Genomic DNA, 25,938 nt, shown 5'->3' on the forward strand with positions numbered 1-25,938 from the left:
TTGAGCAGGGCTGGTTTTAGAATGGATGGGGCTGAAACCATAGGCTATTATCAACTTTATCCTAAAAGGGTCATATCTCAGCATTGTTCAGGTTAAATAGCTCAATCAGAAAATTGAAACATTTTTGTCCTTATTTTTCTTCAACCAGCAATAGCTTTTGTGGGGGTCCCCACAGAGTCAAGGATGATTAAGGGTGTCCCCAGTATCCATTTATACGGTCTGGTGGGTGGGGTCCACCAGATTCCAAGAAGATCTAAGTGTCTGAATGTTTTGTGATATATCTTATGTTTTACTTTTGAAATATAATTACTTGTTAAGTACATTTTTTACTAATACCCAGAAGAATGATGTCTGTGTCCTGGCATTACTGGATGCATGCACAGGCAAAAATCAGTGATATTATTTTTACACACACACAAGCATAAGCCATAGCAGTCCTAGTTTTGTAGCTATTTCAGGAAATAATATATTGTACAACACTGGTACTGCCACACCAGATCAGTGAATGCTGTTTAGCAGTCGTCAAACAGCAGCATGGGTAAGTCACTTATTTATCTCATTGAGGAGTAATGCATACCTGTCACTGTCCCTGATTTCACAGACCTTCTCTGATTGTGTTCATACTTTTGTTTTCTCCGTCGCAAAAAAGTTTGATTTGTTAGTAAATCATTCAGGATTGCAGTCAATCAATCCAGACATCCGAGTTTTATACTTATTGTCCAAAAATACATGTTGATGCAAAAGGTGTTATTCTGCTAACTTTTTAAGTGCATTAGAGTATTATTTAAAATGTAATCCTGATTTTGCGCCTTTGTTCTATTATTTTTGGGATTGCACTTAATTCTTAAGCAAAGACATTTAGAGTTATACTACCTGGTGTTATGCTTGTATTTATAAAACTCCCTGAAAGAGAAAACCATCCCTGGTGATCAGAAGTATCAGTTCTTTTTAAAATCCAAAATTTGCACTGAGATAAGTCACTCTGGTGGCTGATCTCTCTAGTGCTTACCTTGCTCATGTTCATTATCAACTTCATCCTAACAGGATCATATCACAGCCCTGTTCAGGTTAAATACCATAATTAGTAAATTAATACATTTTTCTTCCTCATTTTTCCCCAACCAGCAGCAGCTTTTATGCCCCCCCCCCCACAGTCAAAGATGATTAAAGGGGGGTCTGCAGTCATCTCTGTATCACTGCTGGACAGAGGCACGGCAAACTAAGGGGTGGTGAAAGCCACACAACTCTGGCTAGGCTTATAAATGCCCTAGGGCAGATAGCTTAGTATGAACCTATGAACCTATGAACCTGTGGGTATAGCAGGGACCTAAGGCTGGCTATGTAGTTAGTTTTAGTGGAGAAAATGTTCAACAGCAGGATTTAACTAAGCCCTGGGCACTATGTCAGTAGTAAAATATTTAATAAATTCTGATGCCTGTTACTTGATAAAACACTGTTACTACAACCACAAATATCTTTGAATTTTAAAGGAGGTATAAATAAAAGTTATTATCCATGTGGTTTATTAAGTATACAAAAATGCTGTACTAGCTGTTGCTGGTTTGACACGCATATAACAAAATATGAGGATAAGAACTTGCTATGGTTGGGGCCCTAAGGGAACAGGGGGCTCCCCATGACTGCAGTGTTCACTGGTGCCTAAAGCCGGCTATGCAAAAAACAGTGATAAAATTACAACTTAACAAATTACCTTTGAACTTATTACATTATAATATATCTTGTACAGTATGTATTTTCACAGACTGTTCAACACCCATGCATTTCAATCCAGTTGATACTCGGAACACATTTTTTTAAACATAGTTTTTTATACGTGTATTAGACATTCATTTTACATACACTGAATTATTTTGCATTTGTACATACAAAGACTGTAAAGTACATTTAGTCCAATCTACAGATTTACTAACATTAACATCAGGCAAATTTTTTTTTGAAAAATGTTATGTCTCCTTAGAAGTATCTACTGGAATTGGAACCAGGAACATGACCCCTGCTATTTTAGATATTAAACTAAATACCCAACAATCAGAAACATTCATGCTTTTTGCATACCAACATTGTCTTGCCAAAAACATATTAAAAGATGGTGACCAGTCTTGCTAATTGTTTACATATCTTTACTCTCTCTCTCTTGTATAGCTTTACAGTTTAACAGGTTGTAAATGCAATTTAATATTAAGAAATATAATAATAATTAACATGATACCTAAATAATTAGCCTGATAGCTATTAGCAACTTGTAAAATATCTTGGCCTGTCAGGTTTAATCTGTGTAACAGTATTTCTAATGCACTTAAGCCTGTCCCCCCCAAAAGAGTCTTTTGTTTTTTCTTACAGTCCGTATTGTCAAGAGGAATGAGATATTTTCTTCCTGTAGTCCTATTTTAGACTCTTCTGCAGTACTGTTTATATAGTCAGTGTAAAACTGAAAGAATACCTTTTTTTTTTTTTACAGTATGCAATATTTATGAAGATGCATTTGCTGTACATTGCAGGAGTTGGACATATACTTTTCCTCTGGCTGTCTTTTAAACTAAGACAATTTTGTTTGACCAATGTGACAATGTTGTGTAAATATATGTATGCTTTACATTGTCAAAGCTGGATATATATATGTCTTCTATCTGTCCTCTCAAATGAAAGGCTTTTAACATGACACGTTTGTCCTCCTGGACAAGAAATATTACCTTGAGTTTTATTTGTAGTACCATTTACCTAGTACAACCTTATATTAGTAATATTACTTTTCTATGACTTTTTCCTAGGGTCTCTGCTATTTCTGGTATTATTATACAATTATAAAAAAAACTGTATTGAGATTTGACTAACATACACTTAAATTTACTATTTATATTTGCTATTGTCTGCCTTTTACTCTTCTGTATTGTAAACAAGTACACTTTAGGCAGCTTTATTTAATTTTTTGAAAAGAAAACGTACATGCCACTTTTGTGACTTTATGTCTACTGCTTTTAACTACTCTCATTTGATTTCTATGCACTATAACTGTTCTCTTTTTACCTTTAGATTTATTGCTACACTAGTTTAAAAACATTTGGGAATAAAAATCCAAAAGCATTTAAGTAAAGTACGATTTATACATTAGATTTTAATATGTATGCTATCCATTTTTTAAATATAAGCATGTTGTAAAATATGTCTGTTGTGTACAGATCAGCTGTAGTTTCCTGCTCTTTCTTAAGCTCAGCTGTTGTGTACTGGAAGTCAGTCTCTGTCAGCTCAGCTAATTTATTTTCTTTATCCTGTTACTGCTGTTTATTTAATTCTTTACTAGTCAGATTTTTTTTGTCTTGTGACTGCTGTTTAAGAGTTTCTATTTCTTTTTGTAATTCTGCATTGGCTGCCTGATATTTCTCAGTAACCTGTTCTGCTGAATCTAAAGATCCTATGCACTTTTGAAAAAATGTTTGTATAACGTGTCTAAACTTCCTAAACTCATTCCCTGGGATTTCTAGTGAAATTCAATACATTTTTTATCTTAATAAAGCTTTAATTTCAACTGCCATAAAAATTCATGCTTAGGGAATTTTTATTCGTGGCTATTGAAAAAGTATCTGAGAATGAAAGAGGGGGACCGACTAGCCTAAAACTTGAAGAAAAAGAAGTTTTATGGCAGTTGAAATTAAATGCTTTGGTCCCACCAGGTTTAAATGATGTAATCTCTATCAGGAGCACTTTAAAACTTAAAGCTTTATTAAGATAAAAAATATACTGAATTTCACGAGAAAATAATTTAACATAGTATCTATGAATAGATTTATGTAGTTTGCACTTTACATTTTATGTTCTTTTACTTTAAATTGAGGTAAGGTTGTTTCAGGAAATGATGTTTCAGGAAATGATGTTTCAGGAAATGATGTCATATTTTTTAAAGTATTTAAGGGTTGATTTTTTTCTTTGTGAATTGTCTGAAGAAGTTTACATATTTTTAGTAAACAAAAGCGCTAACATACAGTTTTTGTTTCCTAGCATGGTGCTTTTTCCATGTTTTATTTTTTATTAGTTTGTTGAATTAGTTAGTTTGTTCCCTGGGATTCATGAAGCTCGATGTAAGGCTTGCGCTGGCCGTGTAGCGTATATATGGAGTAGTCGCGCCATATGCATATTAATGAAGGCGCGCAGCCGCCAGAGCCATGTGCATAGGAAATGTGCGCGAGTGCATGGGGGGTATCGAAGTTGCTCATGGAGGCATGTCAATGTCGGCTGTCGATGAGCAACCTAAACTGCTGAATATTATATTCTGCCTGCAATAGTAATCGCACCTATCAGTGTCCGTGGATACTGAAACATATGCAAAGCATGCAAGATAGTCCCTGCGAACAGAAAATGAAGAAGAAAACACAAATGCTCAGTAGGGAATAACAGGTCCCTACCCTTGAACAAATGACATGAAAACTGTGTGCCCGTAGTCCAACGTAGTGTTGATAGCTATACCATGTGGAAGTGAAAAGTATCACATGTTAGCGCGCTGCCAGTAGGTACGTCCAGCCCAATGGAGAGGCTCACCAGCTGACCCACAATGTGAGGGAGGGTACATAGCTGTGCAGATGTGTCCATAACAAAATACATGAGGAGAAATGTAGATATATGTAGTGACTGTATGTCCAAATCATATCCCACAAGGCATGTTATAGTCATATACAAAAGATATGTCCGTAATTCACATGCCAAATGTGATAGGAAATAGAATACGCATGTAAACAAAACAGAAGGAGCATATAAACAGCTACAACAATAAGGACACATATAGGCTGAAAGGAACAGTATGATCCATACCGTCGACTAAGATTACCAACTGTCCCACTTTGCGAGGGACAGTCCCTCTGTGGGCAGATGTGTCCTGACACAAACTTGTAAAAATGGCAAATGTCCAGAGATTATAGGACATAATTATTCCGTAGACATCATGTAATAGTTGCATTAAACAGTTTTTCTCTGTACGTATATTACATAAATGTCATAAGAAACCGAATAAGACACCGAAATGCTACAAGAATAAGCTTAGATATAGGCAAGAATTGTAAGTTCTATCTGCCGAACTGACCATGGGTATGTGTTGGCCTGTAAAATGTGCTGTGTTCACCGCAAATGTCACATTGTGGCCAATTGAAAAGGTGGAAACACAACCGTCGACTGTGGGGAGGCATTGTCCACAACAGTCGGATATGTGTAAGGAATAGCTTGGACATAGGAAAAGGTGCCATCCTACCAATGAGTACAACAGGCTGGCAAAATCCAGAAGTCAGCGGTATAATCCGAACTTGTATGTGACACAGTCAAACGGGTAGTACCCGGGTATACCAACCAAGTAATGAAAGTGAAGTATGGGCGTGTACCTATGTGCGTGAGGTATAGCATGTGGAAAGCAAACATGGCAGGGTAGTCCACACAACCATAAAGATGCCTGACACATGTAGGGTAGTCAATGTGTTACTCTGGCCGTGTCATGGGCCAACAACCAAAGTAGTGATCTATAGGGTGTGATGAATTTGCGTGTGAGGGGTGGGTGGGTAATGGTAAAATCCTCAAAGGCGATACTGTGTCGTATGCAGAAAAGGTGAACCGGAGGTGTACGAGGGGGCAGTGGGTGAAGTGGAAAGAAACACAAACACATGTAGAAACAGCTGCAAGACAAACAGACAGGCCATAGTGTAGAACACAATCCAATAAACATAGGAACATGGAAATGTGCGATACAAATGTATAGATATGTCACCAGCACATACCCACAGATGGGTCCTGATAGAACTGGCCATAACAAATGCAACACACCTGGATGCATAATGGCCTACCTAGCATACCTTCCACATCACACAACCCACCTCCATACCAGAACGTCCACCAAATCCAGCCGTACTTGGCCTACTGGTTCGTTGCAGACAGAGCTACACATAGTGACCCCTACGCATATGTAGTAGGTATTGTCACCCTAGGCAGTGTCATGATTGCAAACCATGTATCTCCTGCATGTAAAACCCCCGACACATTTTTGTAAAGCCACAAAAAATCTTCAGTGTCTGACTTGTTTTGGTCTTGTCCAATTTTTGGGATATCCCTCATGGGATAACCAACCTGTGTAAATAGTAGAATGGGTATGACGACATGATGTCCAATCCTGTAGATATCTGGACACAAGTCAGAACATGCAGTAGAGGTCCATGACACTGTCCAGCCCTAAGTGGTCATGCATAACCTACTACCCAGGATAAAACACTTTCCCATGATGCACGTGTCCCGACATGAATAGGAGGGAGAATATAATGCACACATTCGCATAGTGGCAAACGGCATGTGGGTGAGGAAGACACTGACGTAAACAGGATAACCCTGATCAAGTGTGAGGGACACTGACTGTGTGCAGGCGTGCCCGACCATACCTGTCAACATGTGTGAGCAAGATATCTGGACAGAGCTGTGAATACAAGAGAGACAAAGGTCCAAAAGCAGGGACAATTTGTAAAGATAGCTCTTAGAAACATAGAAATATGATAGAATAACAGTTTGCACATTGGCATTAATGTCCGGAGTATGAAGGCTGAAACCCAACTGTCTGTCGGCACATTCCGACGTCAGTCTTTAATGATGAGCTACTGCTGTGCCAGAACACAACAGTGTATTACAGAGGTCCGTACCATACCATTCAACTGCCCAGATATTCGCAGAATGACCAGAGTTTTGCCTCATATTGTTGTTGTGTGCCTCCGACAATCTGCACCTGTCTGGTAAATAGCTGAGGATTGACATCACTAAATAATGAGAAATATTTTGAGGTTAAGACACCACATCCTTCAGAAAAGTCATGCTAATGCAAAACCTAGTATTCTATCAACGTTCTAAGCTTGTAAGAGCAATAGTTAAAATGTGTCCCTATTTGTCCCCCCATCATGTAGGTTTTGCCCAGATTTGGTGCTCTAAGAGGTTGAGAGGTATGGTCCATACATATTTACAGTAACAACCCTTCACATTTGTGTAATGTACAACTGCATACCTGTAGTCATTTCATGTCCAAAATAATAATCCCCGTATGACTGAATACAGGTAATAGTCAAATGTGAATGGGAACACCCCTCACCGTGGAGTATGGACTGTAACAACCCCACCCATAATATGTATTGCCAACAGAATAAGCTGCTGACAGGTGCCCAAACACCTGTGTCTATAAACACAGGTAAAAATTCATAATAGGGAGAAACTCCCTGTCCATATGCTTCGTCTGACATTTGAACTTGGCCAGGGAAGTTCCGTTCACCAGGCGGACAAGCCTAAACCCAGATCTCTACATGAACACCGTGACAATCAAAGGCCTGTATGTGCCAGGACTATATGCCTTGGTGTTCTGCATATCCTTGAAGTGATTAACAATCCAGCTGTGGTCCACAGCAGTAGGCAATAGGGAATGTGTAATATGTAGTACCGCGTTTTTCCCAGCAGGAGAATGGATGCCTGTGTTGTAAGTGAAGCGTTGAGGTGCATGTTGATGTAGCTAAGTACTATGGGTATGCATATCAATGAGGCAGAACACCAATACAATAGTGGTTCCGGCATCTGGCCAACGTGAATGCAGTCCCGGTTGACCTACGACCACTGCACATATAACTTTAGAGTGTAACGTATGCATTCATGCTGTACACACATTTAAATATGTAAAGGTGAACGTGTGTTTTGTATCAGTCCGTAAACCGGAATACAGATATGTAACTGTTACGGTCAGAATTATGAAAGGCCACGTAAGCACAAATATCTATTAAACATATGTAACCCACAATAAGGATATGCAAGTGCGCCTGCACGTGTGTAATCCGCTCACAGCATAGCAAATGAATGATGTTTTCTCCACTTTATAAATACATGGCTCATACCTGTTAACCCCTTAAAGTATGAAACCGGACAAAGCCATGAAAACAACTGGTACAAATAGGGACAATCCCTGGATATTGCCCTAACAAACACAGAAAGTGGATAGAATAACAGGTGTGTCACTAGCATGGATTCTCTGAAGGGTATGAAGTTGTAACCTGAAATGCTTGTCATTATTTACCAACGTCAGTCTTTAATGATATGCCACTAAATTGCCAGATAGACACAAGGTTATGAAAAATGGACCAAAGATAAGAGGCAAACAGCTGTACATTCAGCGAAAATCTGTACAGTTGAAAGGTATGATATGGATATATATATATATATATATATATATATATATATATATATATATATATATATATATATATATATACACACATATATCCACAGACTTAAACCAAAGCAAATTATGACATGAGGAATGTACAGACATATGTATATATGGATCTATATGACTTCATCGACAAGTCATAAGATCGACATTGAATAACCCTCTCAATACCCGGACATGTTTATTGAATGTCCGCAACAGAGTTTGCATTTACCTATCGCTACCTACCATGGTTTAGTACGTGTAGGGCTTTTGTGCGGTGGTTAAGAGCATTTAATTAGTGACTGCTTCTTTGTCGAAGTTCTGAATGTCGTTGATGTGCGATTTCGATTAACTCAGTTGTCGGTGATTTCGTGTCGGGTTATTCAATGTCGATCTTATGACTTGTCGATGAAGTCATATAGATCCGTATATATGTACATATATATATCTATACACACACAATACATGAACAGATACATACACAACAAACATATGTCCCTGTAGATATAACACATGTACATAAATAGGTCACGGTATAGGTATTATGGATAGACAGACAGACATGCATGAAAGGTGAATACACTGCTGCTTTCCAAACCATTGCCCAGAAAGTACCAATGTGACAGGGCCTGCAAGTTCTACACTTTAAACATGAATATAGGTGTCCTTTGCAGGACCCCAAAAATTGATCCCGTACAAAGTGCGAACCATCATCGAAGCAAAAGATGTCACAGCTGCAACTACGATATAGCTGTACATGCAATAGTTGCATGTGCAAGGGTAATAACACATGGGTCAATAGAATGTATGACGTACAACCTGATATCCGGAGAGTGGGGAGTGCTTAGATGTGTCTTCACACTTTATTATCACTCACATTAAACATGTCTAATGGGTACTGTGGAGGGGTGTCAGGTATGGGAATCATGGGTATGCAGAAATGGGCCTAGGTGTTGGTTGGCACAGATCTATTAGGTCCGCCCCATGGGAGTGATCAATATACTTATGTGGGTATAGCACATGCCTATATTCTCCAAAAAGGTTCAACCCATCTACTGGATATTGTGTAAACCATTGGGGGAAGACGTAGGGACCTATATCAGTGTCATGTAGATGATTATCATGGATGGACATGCGTCCGACCAAGATGGTAACCATACCTGCCAAACTTTCAGAATAAGACAGCTGGACTAAGGCATAGTACATGAAATACAAATAGGGACTATATTAAATATACACCAGACAAAGTCAGAACATTGATAGAATAATGCCATAGTCAGGAATATGAATGTTATGAGGATTAGTAATCATGAAATAGAAATGTCAGTCATTATTATCTAACCTCACAGTCCGTCATGCCTTGCCAGTAATTTACCAGAAAGGCACATTATTATGACAAATGTAACAAAATCATAGGTCAAACCTTGGGGCATTTACCCATAATGTGTACAGGTGAGAGGTATGAAGGTAAGCCGTCCTAAATAAATGTACAGAACTAGTGATACTAGGTGGACAGGTGAGAAGAAAGACATCAGGACAAATGACAAAACATGTACAAGTCAAAACCATGTACTTCGACAAATGTGAATGACAACGTATGCCCTGTGAAAGTCAATGTGGAAGGTTAATAGACTCAAAAGACATGTGTCCCTCAGGGTGTCATGCAGTGTCACCGATACAGTGTCCAGTCCCCCATACTCATACGTGAGCTCTGCCACTGACAGAAAGCACAAATACCGGCGTAGACATAAGGTACATGATAGAATAATTAGTGTGGATAAGCACCTGTTGGCCTTTGTGAGGAATACAACCCTCTGGGTGGGTGTGTCCTGCAATAGGAATGTAATGGCATCTGGCCTGTGATGCCGCCATATATTGTGTGTATTGGTGTAAAAAAATTGATATCCTGTATCAGAAACATACCTCGCAACTGTACAGAGTCTCGCAGAATGTGCAGATGTTTGCCTCATATGTTTGGTGTGTTCCTCTTACAATCTGCACCTTTCTGGCAAATACCTGAGAACTGAAGTCATTAAATAATGACAAACATTTGAGTTTAAGACCCCAAATCCTTCAGAAAAGTCATACTAATGCAAAACCTATTATTCTGTCAACTATCTACGTTTGTAAGAGCAATATTTAAAATCTGCCCCTATTTGTCCCCCCATCATCTTAGGCTTTGTCCAGATTTTTTGCTCTAGGAGGTTGAGAGGTATGATCAGAAACAGATACATGTCTGAGAAAACAGCATTATAGACGGCAAGATAACTCAGAAGGTATGAAAAGCGCTGCAGTAGGAAGTTCAGTATTGGCTGCAGGTATGTGCTGACATGTCAAATGACACAGCAGTCTACATGAAGTACCTATAGGGCTGTCACCTTTACCAATGATGACAGTGGGACATACCCACAGCCATGCATACACCACAAATAGACATAGCACACAGCAAAGCCTAGGCCATGATACATGAAGCCTCCGGAGTGTATGAGTAGAGTGAGAGTACAGCAAAGAAAGATGTCTGCCAAGCTATTCAGCAAACACCCGTAGGGGCGTGCAAGACCGCCCATAACACGAACATTGCACGGACAATGTCGGGACTTGCAACATACCCCATTTGTATGTGAAAGCTATGCAAATGATGTAAATGTGCGATACATGAAACAGTAAGTTGTCCATGCGAGAGCAGAGTTATGTACAGAAATGTACCCAGATGTTAGGCGACTAACATTGTGCACATTGCTAAATGGAGCAATGACAGCTGCAAATACAGTATGAATACAGTCGAAGAAGCATGCCAATGTCCAAATCTAAGGCCAGTGGCATTATTGTCCATTGAATATCAATAAAACTGTAGTTGTCCTCCCCCGATCTCCGGTGTGGAAGTGCAGCGCAGGGCCACGAGAATGCACTGCGCTTCAAAACAAGTCAAATATGTATAATATACATACAAAATGTAGGTTTAGTTAGATGTTAGTACGCCATGCAGATGAATGGCAAGCTGGAGACAACATGGCAACTGCGTACTGGTTGTTATGTGTGGAAGCGCTCTGTCAGAGATGTAACAAAGCATTTGTAGTCTATCTGATGCAAGTGGGGCTGAGAATAGTGAATCACAACATGTCATGCCATATGGGCCAAGCCTCTACAGTGTAGTGTAGGGTAAGGGGACTATTAGAGTAGACGATAGGTGACAATATGAGTGTGTATATATAAAACACTGTAATCTCACTGGAGCAGTGTCACATGTTTGCTGTCAGTACTCAGTGGAAGAGGCGTGTTATGAGCTATCCTAGGGAAAGTCAGGAGACTGACGGTGTACGCCATGGATACCACTGATGTAACCTGCAAACCTGCCCATAGTGTGTCCACTCCCGTGCGCGCCAGTAAGCCCGAGTAAGCATGTGTGCGCACGTGTTAGCCCGTGTGCGCGTATTGAAGAACGAGTAAGCTAGTGTACGAATGGTGAAGCCCGTGTAATGTCGTGTATGCCAGTGTATGCATTTGTAAGCATGTATACATGTGTACTACAAACATCACACACGTAATGCACACTCAGACACACATGCTGCCAATACTACACACATCAGTGAAATGGCACATGGATGGAGAATACATAATCAGAATTAACAGTGCTGCAAACTACGCTACATTGATGGTCATAGCTGCAATGCATCATGCCTGCTGATATACACCTGGAAGTAACACACTTTGTGTTAACAGCATTCTAACATCAATACAGTGGAATAAAGCCACCGTGTGCATCAGCAACAGATTAGCCTGATCCTGCATCAATGTTACACATCACAGGTGGTGGCACAGGTGACATCATATGCACAGGGTGTGGTGTTACATTTCCAGAGCTGTCATTGAGCCATCCCAGTTACGCATAGGTGTGTGTGAGGGACAACGGTTATTGCATGGCCCAATGGTGATGCAATGGGTCTGTGTATGTGATAGCCCTAGCTGTTTGTGGTAAGTATGTGTGTCTACATATACACAGGTACAGCATGTGTCAGACATATACAGGAGGTTGTGGGACAGTCACAGACCATACCTGCCAGGCTGTAGAGATCGCCATTACTGGCCATGGACACCCCTCCATGCATCCAACACTAACCCAGTCCTGCACCTGTCAATGTATGCACATACAGTCCTGGGATCTGTACCACAACCTGTGGATAAACATGCGTCTGTAATGTTAACCTGAGTTGCATAGAATTGTCAGTTACTACATATGGATAGGAGCCATACTCACCCTCCAAAGTAATAACCACTGCTGACTGTTGCCGAGATGTGCATACAACCATTCAAAGGTGCTGTACTAACATTGTTTCCAATGCCCATGTAATACCCAGCAATACAATAACCAGTCACTACACAAGTATAACCCACAATCACTACAGCACACAGTATGTGCACTATCACAGAGCCATAGCAGATGTACATACATCCAAGGTGATCACGTACAGATAATGCAGCACATTCAAGAGTGATAATCCCAACATACATATCTATATACAATATATATATATATATATATATATATATATATATATCTATATGTAGATAGATACATACATACACACACACACACACACACACACACACACACACACACACACACACACACACACACACACATACACACACACAGACACAACACACGTGGCAGTGTTGGGAGCAGAACACAAATGTAACCACTGTACCACCCAACAACATTACACAGTTACAGAATGCGCTACCATGATTAGTAGATCACAGCATTCACACAGGCATATGTCTAACCTGCAGACAGCAGCATCAAAGGCAAAGACGCCGCATGGATGTTATGGAGAGTGAATACTGTAAAAGCAATGTACTGTTGTCATGCAGCTGGAAAAACACACACACTTGGCAGGGCTGGGAGTCGAACATACACCTAACTACCCTATCACACTACAGCATGACGCATTTACAGAACGTGCTACCAAGATTACTAAACACAGCAGTCCCAGAGACATACTTCTAGGCGCGTGTCATCATCCGCAAAGGCAAAGACGTCGGTAGGAAATATCTGTGGTGTGAGGCGTCTAAAAGCATGACTGAGTCCCCAGGCAGACGGGAGCATGCATGAGTGCACACACACACTCACACACACACACATACACACACTTGGCAGGGCTGGGAGTCGAACATGCACCTAACTACCCTATCACACTACAGCATGACACATTTACAGAACGTGCTACCGAGATTACTAAACACAGCAGTCCCAGAGGCATATTTCTAGGCACGTGTCATCATCCGCAAAGAAAAGGACGCCAACAGGGATTGTATAGAGAGTGATCAGTCTGAAAGCATACAGACATATTACTGTCCCATGGTAGATGTAGACAAACACATGGCAGTGATGTGATCGGGGCAACGTAAGATTTACGGAGCACTACAACAACAAGACATAGACACGGGACGCGCCACAGACAGTACACCCTTCAAGATAGTCGACCAGTGTGTACTCGGTAGGCATCCATCGTGATGTTGAAAATGGACATCTGTTGCCTGGATGACCACCATGACTATACAGGATGTCAACGGCCATGCCCATGCACAGAGGGACATCACCGACACAAGGTGTCACTGGCCATGGCCACACGCTTAGTAATACACGTCCATTCGGACTGTACTGTGTGTCGATCTACACAATGGTGTACTGGGCATGCTCACACACTTAGCAGTTGCAAAGGGCCATCTTGCATGCAGACAGTGTCTCAACATGCAAAGGCTCAGTTTGGACTGCCCTGTGTGTCCATCTACACAACAGCATATTGGGCATGCTCACACACTTAGCAGTTGCAAAGGGCCGTCTTGCATGCAGACAGAGTCTCAACATGCAAGGGCTCAGTTTGGACTGCCCTGTGTGTCCATCTACACAACAGCATACTGGGCATGCTCACACACTTAGCAGTTGCAAAGGGCCATCTTGCATGCAGATGGAGTCTAAACACGGAAGGGCACAGTAAGGTATAACTGTCCACATGCACAGGGCGGGCCATCCTGCATGCAGACGGAGTCTAAACATGGAAGGGCATAGTAAGGTATAACTTTTCCCACGCACTGGGCGGGCCGTCCTGCATGCAGGCGGAGTCTGAACACGGAAGGGCACAGTAAGGTATAACTGTCCCCATGCACAGGGCAGTCACACACATGCAGTGACCAGTACACACTCAACTGCCATCACAGCTGTCACAGGTGCAGATCACAGATGTACACACCGCAGTCTACGCTGTAGCCCTCGAGACATCACCATGTCGTTGCTGCAGCAATACACAGCCATACATTACCACAACACCGTGTGAAACATGACCAGTGGACTGTACAGAGGTCTACAGCAACTGTGCAGAGTACACATGTACCGACAGGGTTCTAAGAGTTGTTATGCATTGCAATAATACCACTATACATGACCAGGTCAGCTCAAGATATACCAGGGGCCCTGGGTCTTACACAGCTGTGACAGATGAGTGTTGCTGTACACCAATGAACACACATGTTTGGATATGTCATACATGTGATTGTAGTGGTTGTGTGCATGGACCACACACACAACACATATGTACATAGCTTAGCCTTTGCTGTCCCCGTGCAGAACAGTGGCCCAAGCAATCATACGCACGCAAATGGAAGGTGGGTCCATGTCTGTTGAATGCTCACAGTACAGGAGGTAGCAATGTTGACCGAGGACACATTCCCCTGTAGTAGTCGCCCATGACACCCGTGATATCATACCACAGTCCATGTGTTATGTATGTCAAAACACATGTCCACCTATAGCAATGCATACAAACATGGCTAGAGGAGACACATGTAGGACCAACACACATGTACAATCTGTACTGGGCATGCAGCAAACATGCATGTGCAGTGGCCGATGTCCGTAACACAGCTGCTCCTAACTACAACATGCAGTCGCAATGCAGCCCCATCATTGACACCTGTATATGGTGACATACAGACAGTATGGTTGGTTGTATAGCACGTATGGAGGGATGTGTGTACAGAAAGTGGTGATCCACCTGTGTAGATGTATGTGTGCCAGGGATGGCTCACAGGTGTGTCACACGCCATCCTACCATGGCATGTGCAAACAATACGCTATGTCACTCTTACTTGACGATGATGACATAAAGCATACACAACAGTCAGGTGTTACCAACTGTATGTCACATGACACCTGTAACACTTACATCCTCCCGTGTGCATATAGCAACACAATTGCCAGATATAGCGTTGGTACACATAATGCGGACAATACCACTGCATGTCTATCAAACGTCTCATCATATGGCAGGTGTATCATTCCCAGCACTGCCATGTGTGTCCGCTTGTGTGACCACATATGCCACATATGGTGGGGATTACGTCCCAGTTGTTACACATCCCTATACACCATTGTAGAGATCTTTACATACTGCAGTGTGGAAAGCATGACGTCGGCAGGTGTGGTGCATCACGCACATCGGCTATCCGTACACACATTTCTGGTCACCACAGTGTGTGTGTGTATGTATGTATGTATGGCTGTCTGGTGCTTGGTGTGAGGGTGTATGCTACCATACAGTGAAAACAGGATCACTAACCCCTCATGGTGACTAACCCCTCATGGTGATGCAGTCTACTACCCTGTTGATGCCATCGATCCCAGCAGTACTGGCTACCTGTTCCTTCTCTGTGCCACGTCATGTGGGTGCAAAGTACTGCAAGGGTGATGACCACATAGGCAAGGGTCCACACCTCAACACTATGGGATGTGCATTATAGTGCTGTAGACCCCGTGAATGTGGCCATGTTCCTGTACTGTGACAGGGTATTACTGCTACACAGTGTGGCCTCATGCTATCAAGTGGCCTCTAATGTCATCATTGGCCAGACCACTGTGTACAACCCCTGCACCATGTCAACATACCTGTAATGTTTCCTGGTATGTATGTCATGTCTCTGTCCGCTGTAGCCTGTTCAACTGACCACATGCTTCAGGTGCAGTATATGTGCGGACATCTGTGTCATGTTTGACTTTCCAACAGTCAGGTTGAGGGTACGTTTAGCATGCTGAAATTGCCATACGTGCCTGTGAGTACTCCACAGTTACACATGATGGACTGCAAACACTGCTACCTGTAGGCACATGCCAGTACAGTATAGGAGGGAACCAGGGCATCATTACCAACATGATGTTACTGTTGTAACCGAGACACATACTGTGAACATATCACAATGCATGCTGCACCTGGACTACATGGTATGACTGGTGCATGTCGACAGTACACCACCGATGTCACATACACATCTCTCAGTATTCACACACAACCAATGCAACATACACATCCCTCAATATGCATATACAAGTAATGTTAGATACACCTCTCACTATTCTGTTCACCCTGTGCATCAGACCATTTGAGCATATCCCTGCACCGATGGTGTGGATGACAGGGTTGTGGCACAGGCTTCATCATATGCACAGGGTGATACTGTTTGCCAGGGGCATAGGCTGCACCAATGGATGACATCATGTGTGTGGGTAAGGGCCGGTGATTTGATTGGACATGTCTGTTCCGTATGCATGTGGGTGTTGTGGAGCCCTACAGTTGTGTTTGCTGTGTGCATGTATGTGTGCACACAGTTCTGTCATTTGTGAGGCCTACACAAGGGTATTATCGACAGCTCCAGATTGTACAGACCAGGTGGTACAGCTCACTGTGACCGGCCATGACCACGTGTCCTGTGCCTGCCAGGGGTTGCACGGGCACTACCAGGCAGAGGTACAGAATGGCTACTGCCCGACGACACATGGCCACTAGAACCATGTCCCCACCGGAAATGTCCAGGGCCACGTCCACGTGGCCTGCTGTGTCCTGGTGTGGACAGCGCAGCACTAGCTGCACTGCTACTACTACCGGCACTATGGGAGCGGCCATGTGAGGTGGCATGCTCATGTTGACCTGCACTAGGTGGTGTAGCTGGCCTACATCTACGTGGCCTATGCCTCACCCCTACCAGATGTTCCAACACAGACAGCTCATGCTCACGGATTGCCATGCCACGGTCAAGGATTCTGACCATGTCACCCAATCGCCTGTCCAGAACATCAGCAATCTGCTGTTGAGCACCTGCCAATGCCTGGATGTTGTTGTTTAGGGTACTGATAGCAGCCCTCTGCAGCCTCTGCCCTTCTCTGTTCTGCTGTTCGGCATGTGCCTGTGCCGCCATTACAGTCTGAAACATGCATCTGGTGATTCCAGCTGCTGTGCTATGTCCTGCAGGTGCATGTCTGCCAGAGGTCCTCCTACAAGCAGCACCAGCCACATGCCTGTGTGGCACATCTGCAGTCAGTACACTGCCACCATGGTGTGGAGACACACCTTCTGTAGCCACCACACATTCCTGCTCAATGCTAACAGACGCTGACTGTCCTTCCTCTATGGCTACTATTGATGTGTTGGCAGCTGAACTGTGTGTGGGGAAGAGTGGGACATAGCTGGGATGGCAACCGTTGGCACAGATTCAGCCCTTGACATCCCTGCCTGTACCTCATGCATATGTTCATCACTGCTAGCATCTGTGGGGACACTATCAGATGGACCGCAGGAGTGTAACGCACCTACATCACCTGTGAATGCAAAGAAAAACTCTAAATTACAATAGACACACACACACTGATACACACATACACACACACACACACACACACACACACACACACACACACACACTGACACACACACAAACTGACACACACTGACACACCATGCATGTGATATGACAGATGGCATGCAGCATGCTTGTGATACAGCTGACTGCATGCAGCTCAGACATCAATAGTGTTTGTAAGCATACTCCCTGAAATGCACACTACAGTAGGCAGGTGTCATATCATTATCCATGCAATTCAAACAATCATGGTAGTATGCATGCATCCCCGTGATACACCATGTGGACCAGAACAGGATAACAGTACATATGGCTGATGTGACCTTGACATGTAATCTGCTGATGTGTGCATTAACATGCATGCATGCCTGACACAATGGTGTCCTGACACATGTACAGCATCATACTGGGTATCACATTGCAGTGTTGTCCATATGCCCTACAGATAGAATGCATGTTGAGCAAATGTGCATGGGCATGGTAGGGGACTGTGAGCTGTCTACATTACTGTACAGTGTGAAGTACAGACACTGTGCCATTGCATGGCATCAAGAGGCATCTATATTGCTAAACAGTGCATGATATGTACGCATTGCATATCCAGAACTGCATGCATACCCATGACATACCTGTGGATTGTGACCTACGATGCTGAGGTGTATACACACCAAACCATGCTGTGCCATGTGACAGGTCACTGGAGGACATAGAGATGACACCCCTGCACGACAACTACAGAGTGTTAGCTGCCTGGCAACCATGTCAACACATAGCGGACCTGTCACGTCACCATTTCACACATGACATTGATGTACCATGCACACAAGGTGCACAGCTAACAGTAATGTCCTACGGCAGCAAGGGAAAATTACAGTATCTGTGGCCTGGTGTCACTGTCAGTGGAATCTGTAAAGGTGACTACCATCATGCTATGACACAGACGTCAAGTTCAACACATCTTATGAGGTACACGTCACTGACACCTCCACTAGCTGTGCACAGGCATTTAAGATGTGCAGCGTACCACATCACCTGTACAATCGGTCTAGTATGGCTGTAATTGGACCATGTGTGGACAAAGTGGGACAGGGTGTATCCACATTCCATCTACTGTGTGGCTATGTGTCTCTGGCCATCCCCCATGGCCATGTGTGCACATGTGTTGGTCATGTATGTGATGGCGTCTATCAAACATGTCTGTGTTGTCCCATATGACATACACCCATAGTTGTTGGATATGTCACCATCCACAGGGCTATGCAGACAACAGGTGTATGTGTTGTATGTGGGGTATGGGTTATGGGAAATTGTGACAATATTGCAACCAAAACGCTACGTGTCTGAGACATGTCGGATTGAACATCACAATGCGTGAACCCATTGCAGGGGCATATAACACAACGGTGATGCCTGTGGTCTGCCCATATCACTGCTCACTGTGCGGTACTGGTTTGTGTACCACATGTTTTGTTCCACTGTATAGTACATATGCCTCCATTGTAGAACACCTCCACCATTGTATGCACAGCTGGACACACATGTAGCAATGACAAATACTGTAGTTTCATGTCTGTGTGTCATTTCATTTGTATATATTGTACATGGGTGGCCTGTGTGGATGATGGGAGATGCGACCTGTATATCCATGTATTAACTGGCCACATGGTGAATAGATCTATGCTTTGACATGCCTGATACCGATGACAGTCTTACCTGCAACAGACTCTTGTCTGTGCGGCATGCCAGAGGTACCTGTATAGGGTGACACAGCAGTATGAACATTATCCATGACTGTATGACAGCCACAGGGTGCACAGTGCAAGTTAACACATTCGCCTGTACAATAGCATATAGTAAGCACATGTGTACATACCATACCTCTAAACCTCTTAGAAAAATAAATGTGGACAAAGCCTACTATGATGGGGACAAATAGGGACAACTGTGACATATTGCTCTTACAAACTTAGAAATTTGCTAGACTAATAGGTTTGCATGCACATGGTTTTTACACGGAATGTGCAGTCGTAAACACAAATGTATGTCATCATTTAATGACTCCATTCCTCAGCTATTTGCCAGAAAGGGACAGATATTAAGGGGAACACACCGACAATATGAGGCAGACATCTGGACATCCTGCAAATACCTGTACAGTTCAGAGGTATGGTGCATACACAGGGTAGCATAATGTAGCATGAAGCATGTGTATCTACATACCTTGCATATGTTGTTACATTACATGATGTACACTGACACATGCACGTACATGGGATATACTGGCCATATGTTCAGTACTGACTTACCAGGCAACTCCAGGATCATTGGTTTGGAGACACCCACCTCCACGATGGCAGCTAGTGTTTGTGGGAGCTGTTCCGAGGGTGTCCCCAGACTGGCCAGTAGCTCCTCTGTGTGTGTGAGTGGAGGCTGGGTTGGTGGTCCACCACCTGTTCCACCTTGTTCCCTGGTGATTGCAGTGGCACGCTGTTTTGCATGATGTATCAAGTCCGTGCAGTGTCTGCGCACCTGCTGGTAGGTGCGGTTGTGGCCACCCACTTTGTTGACTCTCCTGCGAAGATCTTGCCACAGGTTGTCCTGCTGCTGTGCGTGCTGTGGCACATGGCTAAATAACACCTCGTAGTTCTCATGGAGGTACAGGATTACGACATCATCCTCCTGTCGGCTGTATGCTGGTAGACGTATACGAGGCATTATCTGTAGGACATGATGCAGGTGACAGGTCACATTTACAGACATGTACAGTGATACTGCTCACATACATTTCTAGTACATCTGCACAGTTATCTTTGTAAATCTTTGTCAATCTTTGTTATCTTTGTAAATCAACATGACACTAACACGACTGGCATGTATGTGTCACACACATGTAACACCCATTATGCATTGGATATCAAGTACACTTTATAGTGCTATAGTGCTCTTGTTTTATTGATAAGTTTATGTAATTAAATAATTACAATACTTTCTAACAAACTACAGAAATATTTGTTTAAAACTGCATAATTATGCTCTAACTGCTGCAGGACTCTTGAATAGTTCTTGAGTCTCCTGAATTTTTGTATATTTCCTGATGAAACTGCTCCTTGTTTTACATGGTCATTTATTAGTTTAAATATCTATTTTAATGCCAGTTGTTCACCCGTTTGCAAGGCATACCTGTTGAGTTTAGATATGTTTTATTCATTTAATTGAAAGCTATGGGCCTTGTTATTCTATTACTGTTTGCTTTACTGACTGTACTGTGATTTTTAGCTTCTTCTTTTGTCTACTACGTATTTAGATATTAAGGTATTGTTACTATTACATTGTTACTAACCCTTCTCATCTCTCCCTCTTATCTCCAGTTTTTTTTTGCCCTATATTTTCTCTTGGGACCTCGCCTGGGTGGACACATACATTCAACAAAGGCCACCTACTCCATATATATTTTATCTAAGAGACATACTGCTCTGCTGCATCCTTTCCCTATTTTGGAACTTGGAAGAGTGTCTCCCAGAGGACACTGCGAAAGTATGTACATCTGTTGTCTCTTGGGCTCCTACCATTGTAACTCCTGCTTGTTAACATTGTAAGCTATCTCCCTGCCAGGACAGCTAGCAGCCTAAACACCTTCCATTCCCTTTCCCATCTTTATCTGAGTTCTGTCCCTGCTTCTCCATATTCCATCCTATCTAGTCCTAAGACCTTCCTAGTTGCTCAAGTGCACTTCTGCATTTGGCCACTAGAGGGCGTCCCCTACTTTACTTTACTTTTGTTTCTTTTCTTCACTCATTTCTTGCTTTTCTCTTCTATTAATTGCTACCCTCACTTTCTCATCCATACTCTTGCCCACTTCACCTATTTAATTATAAAACCCTTACTTACCCAGCTACAACTTACTCTCCTGTATCCTATGCTCTACTGATTGACTCTCGATCCTCTCCTGGTTTCTTCCCGTTCGTTAAGCCTCTTCGGCTCACTCCGCTCCCCTACCCTGCCCCCAAATCTCACCCGCCCCCAGTACCTCTACCTACATCCCTCCAGTTTCCACACCCACTTCCTCCCTACACCAATCAGCCCTCTACACCTTAGACACACCCCAACAGCCTATTATCCAATTTGTAACCACTCCCTCAGCTAATACATACATTCTTCTCATTCTAAACGCTCCTCCACTCAACTACCTTTCCCTCCAGCTCCATACGTACTACTCCCTATCCTACCCATCCTTACAAAGCTTTTTCTCCATCCCCCTGCACAATTACCTTACAACATATATAAGACATCTATAACACTTAACACAAAGCAGCCTTATCAACATGCCTTTAAATCCTTCATCCATTTGTATCCTTCTTTTACTATCTCTTAAACTATCATACCTTTATTACCTCACCCAACCCCATACTTCATACCATACACAATGTTTTCATACAACCAACCATTTGAACTACCCTATCTCACACTTGCACTCCCCTATCTCTCCCCATCTTTACCCAATAACACAGCTCCTCACCTTCTCATTCAAAGTTTTCTCCTCTCAGAAAAACTCTCTCCCCATAGCAACCAAACACCCCATAATCATTACAACTGACCCAAATCATTGTTTTACTCTACTCAATCATCTTTTGAACCCAATCTTTCACCTCATTTCCAGTCTTTTATCTGGTGATATCCATCCCAACCCTGGCCCCTCCTCCTTTTCCTCCTCACACAAGCCTATATACTTTACCTCTCTAAACTCCCAAAGCATAATGAATAAAGTCCCAACCCTCCATGCATGGCTTATGCATAATAAACCTGACATACTATCTATTTCAGAAACATGGTTAAAGCCCTCTATAAAAGATTCTGAAATTACTCCACCCAGCTATTCTATCATTAGAAAAGACAGGACCCAAAGGAAGGTGGCGTGTAGCCCTCCTATATTCCTCTTCCTTGCTAGTTACCCCTCGACAAACCTACTCCTACATTTAACAAAGCAGAAGTACTCCTCACTCTCCTACAAGTTAATAAGCACAAACACATATGCCTTGCATCTATCTACATTCCCCCAGGGGACAATATTTCCACACTTGAAAATATCCTCTCTTGGCTCTCTGACAATATTAGCAATGAAACCATACTCTTAGGAGATGTAAATATTAACTGGGCCTCCATCCAGTCCCTAACAAATCCTCTTAACATCAACCTATATAACTTTACCCAACTAATCAATACCATAACACACCCATCAAAAGACCCCTCCTGTGGCACCATCCTTGACTGGATTCTAGTATCACATCCCCACTATTTTTCAGATTGCGGTACCCTTCCTGACCCTCTTAGTGATCATCTGCCTACTTTTACTCATCGACTCCCCTGTATCTCATACCGTTCCCACAACTACATTACTACTTGTAATGACAAAAGCTTCAACCCATCAATCTTTGTAGATTCCTTGAAAGCAATTAATCGGAACAATCTAAAGACACTTCCATTAGAAGAAGCAGTTGCTCACTTTAACTCCACTTTCTTAAGAATACTTGATTCCCATGCCCCTCTAAGAACAAAAAGAATCAAAACAAATTCAGCCCCCTGGCTAACCAAAACCACACTATCAACTATGCGCCTTAGAGACAAAGCCTGGGGACTCTATCTGAGAACTAAGACCCCAGAACATCATATTGCATTCAAAACCCTTCGAAATAAAGTAAAAAAGCTAATAACCTCAGATAGACAAAAATACTTCTTCACACTCCAAAACAATAATAAAACCAACCCTCAAAGATTTTGGAAGGGGATATCCACCCTCCTTAACCCCAGCAAACCACACACCCCAACCCCAGACCCAAACAGTCCCGACTTAGATTTAGCTACGCAGTTTAACTTCTTTTTCATCGACTCCATTAGCAAACTCACCTCCTCCTTCACATGCCCCACCTCACTATCTAATACACCCCCTCCCTCTCCCACCCACAACCCTATCCCCAATTCCACCTCACACTGCCTATCTTCCACCTTATCCACTACTCCAACTGCCTCATCATTTACACCCCCTTCAAACTTTCTCTCACCACATTCCTCTCTATTCTCACTAAAACCTACACCCACTTCTGCTATAAAGAAACTTCTTCAGAAACTGAAGCCTTGTACTAATGCCCCTGACACCATTCCCTCCTACTTCCTAAGCATAGCTGCAGATGCTATTGCTTATCCCATCAGCATTCTAATCAACTGCTCTATTCATGAATGCACTGTGCCCCAACTGTGGAAGCAAGCATTCATCATCCCTCTACATAAAGGAGGCAACAATTGTAGCATCAACAACTTTCGTCCTATTGCTATCCTGTCCCCTATTTCTAAACTTCTGGAAAAGTGTGTCCACCTTCAACTCTTGCCACATCTCTTAGACAACAACCTTATAACTCCTACACAGCATGGATTCAGGCCAAACCACAGCACTATGACAGCCCTCTTATCCTTCCTTGAGACTGTTAACACAGCACGTGATTCCGGCCACATTGTCTCTACCCTACTACTTGACCTCTCCAAGGCCTTCGACACTATCTCACACAATCTGCTCTTAACCAAACTGTCAAAACTTAACCTCTCTCCTTCTTCCATAAATTGGTTCTCCAGCTATCTATCAAATAGAAACCAAGCTGTAATATGGAAAAAGGCCACTTCCCCTTTCCTTAGTACCCCCACTGGAGTTCCTCAAGGATCTATTCTTGGTCCCCTCCTCTTTAATATATTTATAAATGATTTCCACAAATCAATTCCTTTTGCAAACATCATCCAATATGCAGATGATTCTACCATTATCTGCTCTGCCACCTCCTCCTCTCAGCTCCAAACACTTACCCAGGAAGCTTTTTCAATTACCGAACAGTGGATGAAAATAAATCACTTGGCACTCAATGCCTCCAAAACAAAACTTATGGTATTTACCCCCTCCAAATCCACTTCCTTCAATATAAACTCTTTCTCAATTACCAGCCAAAATAACTTACCTTGAACTAGTGACTGAAACTAAGCTACTAGGTGTACAAATTGATAATAGGCTTAGCTACAACTCCCATCTACAACTAAATATTAAAAAACTCATCAAAAACTAGGTATGCTCTACCGTCAGAATCAGTACCTTACAAGCTCCTCCAAAATCACACTCGCTTCCTCTTTTCTCATCCCTCCCTTCTCTATGGGGCCCCACTACTGACCAATCTTCAGACCTCTCTAAAAACCAGCTTTCCTCCTGCTATAATAAAATCGCCAAATTAAATGGACACAGGTCCTCCACCCACCACTGTTCCTCTCTCAAACCCTAAACTGGCTCGAACTACCTAATCATCTCACTTATATACAGCTGACTTTGCTCACAAGCTCATTCTTAGTCCTTCTCTTTGTCCCTCCCTGTCTTCTGCCTTCAAAATGCACCTACCAAATAGAGTATTAAGGTCTAACAATCAAAACCTATTAGAAGTCCATAAACCATCTCATCCCCCAGGTAAACACTTACTATCCTTCAACCTTGCCCGCCTCTGGAACTCACTCCCACCATCCATTCGTACCACCTCTAATTTTACACGTTCAAAACTCTCTCCATACATACCTGAGGTCCCAATGGGATTGCTCTTGCTCCCTACCCTCATTAATTTATTATATCTCATCATCCTTTACACTTTTGATACGTATCTCTACCTAACAAACCTAATGTTCCATCAGTATATCTACTCTGTAAGGTTATTTGATGTCTGCTTGAATAACTCCTCTAAATGTATATCACATTACTCTTTCAATTTTCTTACCTCTCATTTATCCTCATCATACTGTATTGATTTGAATGCTTTTGAATTGTGAGCTGAAATGTTTTATGTTTTACTCTGTACAATCATTTTTGTAATTTTTGTAATTTTTGTATGCACCTAATTTTGTCTGTATTGGAGCTTTTCTCCCCAGGACTCCATTGAAAAAGGGTTCTTTTGGCCCAATGGACTATCCTGGTAAACCAACTGCAAATAAATAATAAATAAATAATAAATATCATCCCC

This window comes from Protopterus annectens, chromosome 7.part0 (assembly GCF_019279795.1).
Source record: "Protopterus annectens isolate FY-2018-M chromosome 7.part0, PAN1.0, whole genome shotgun sequence".
NCBI classification, from domain to species: domain Eukaryota; kingdom Metazoa; phylum Chordata; order Ceratodontiformes; family Protopteridae; genus Protopterus; species Protopterus annectens.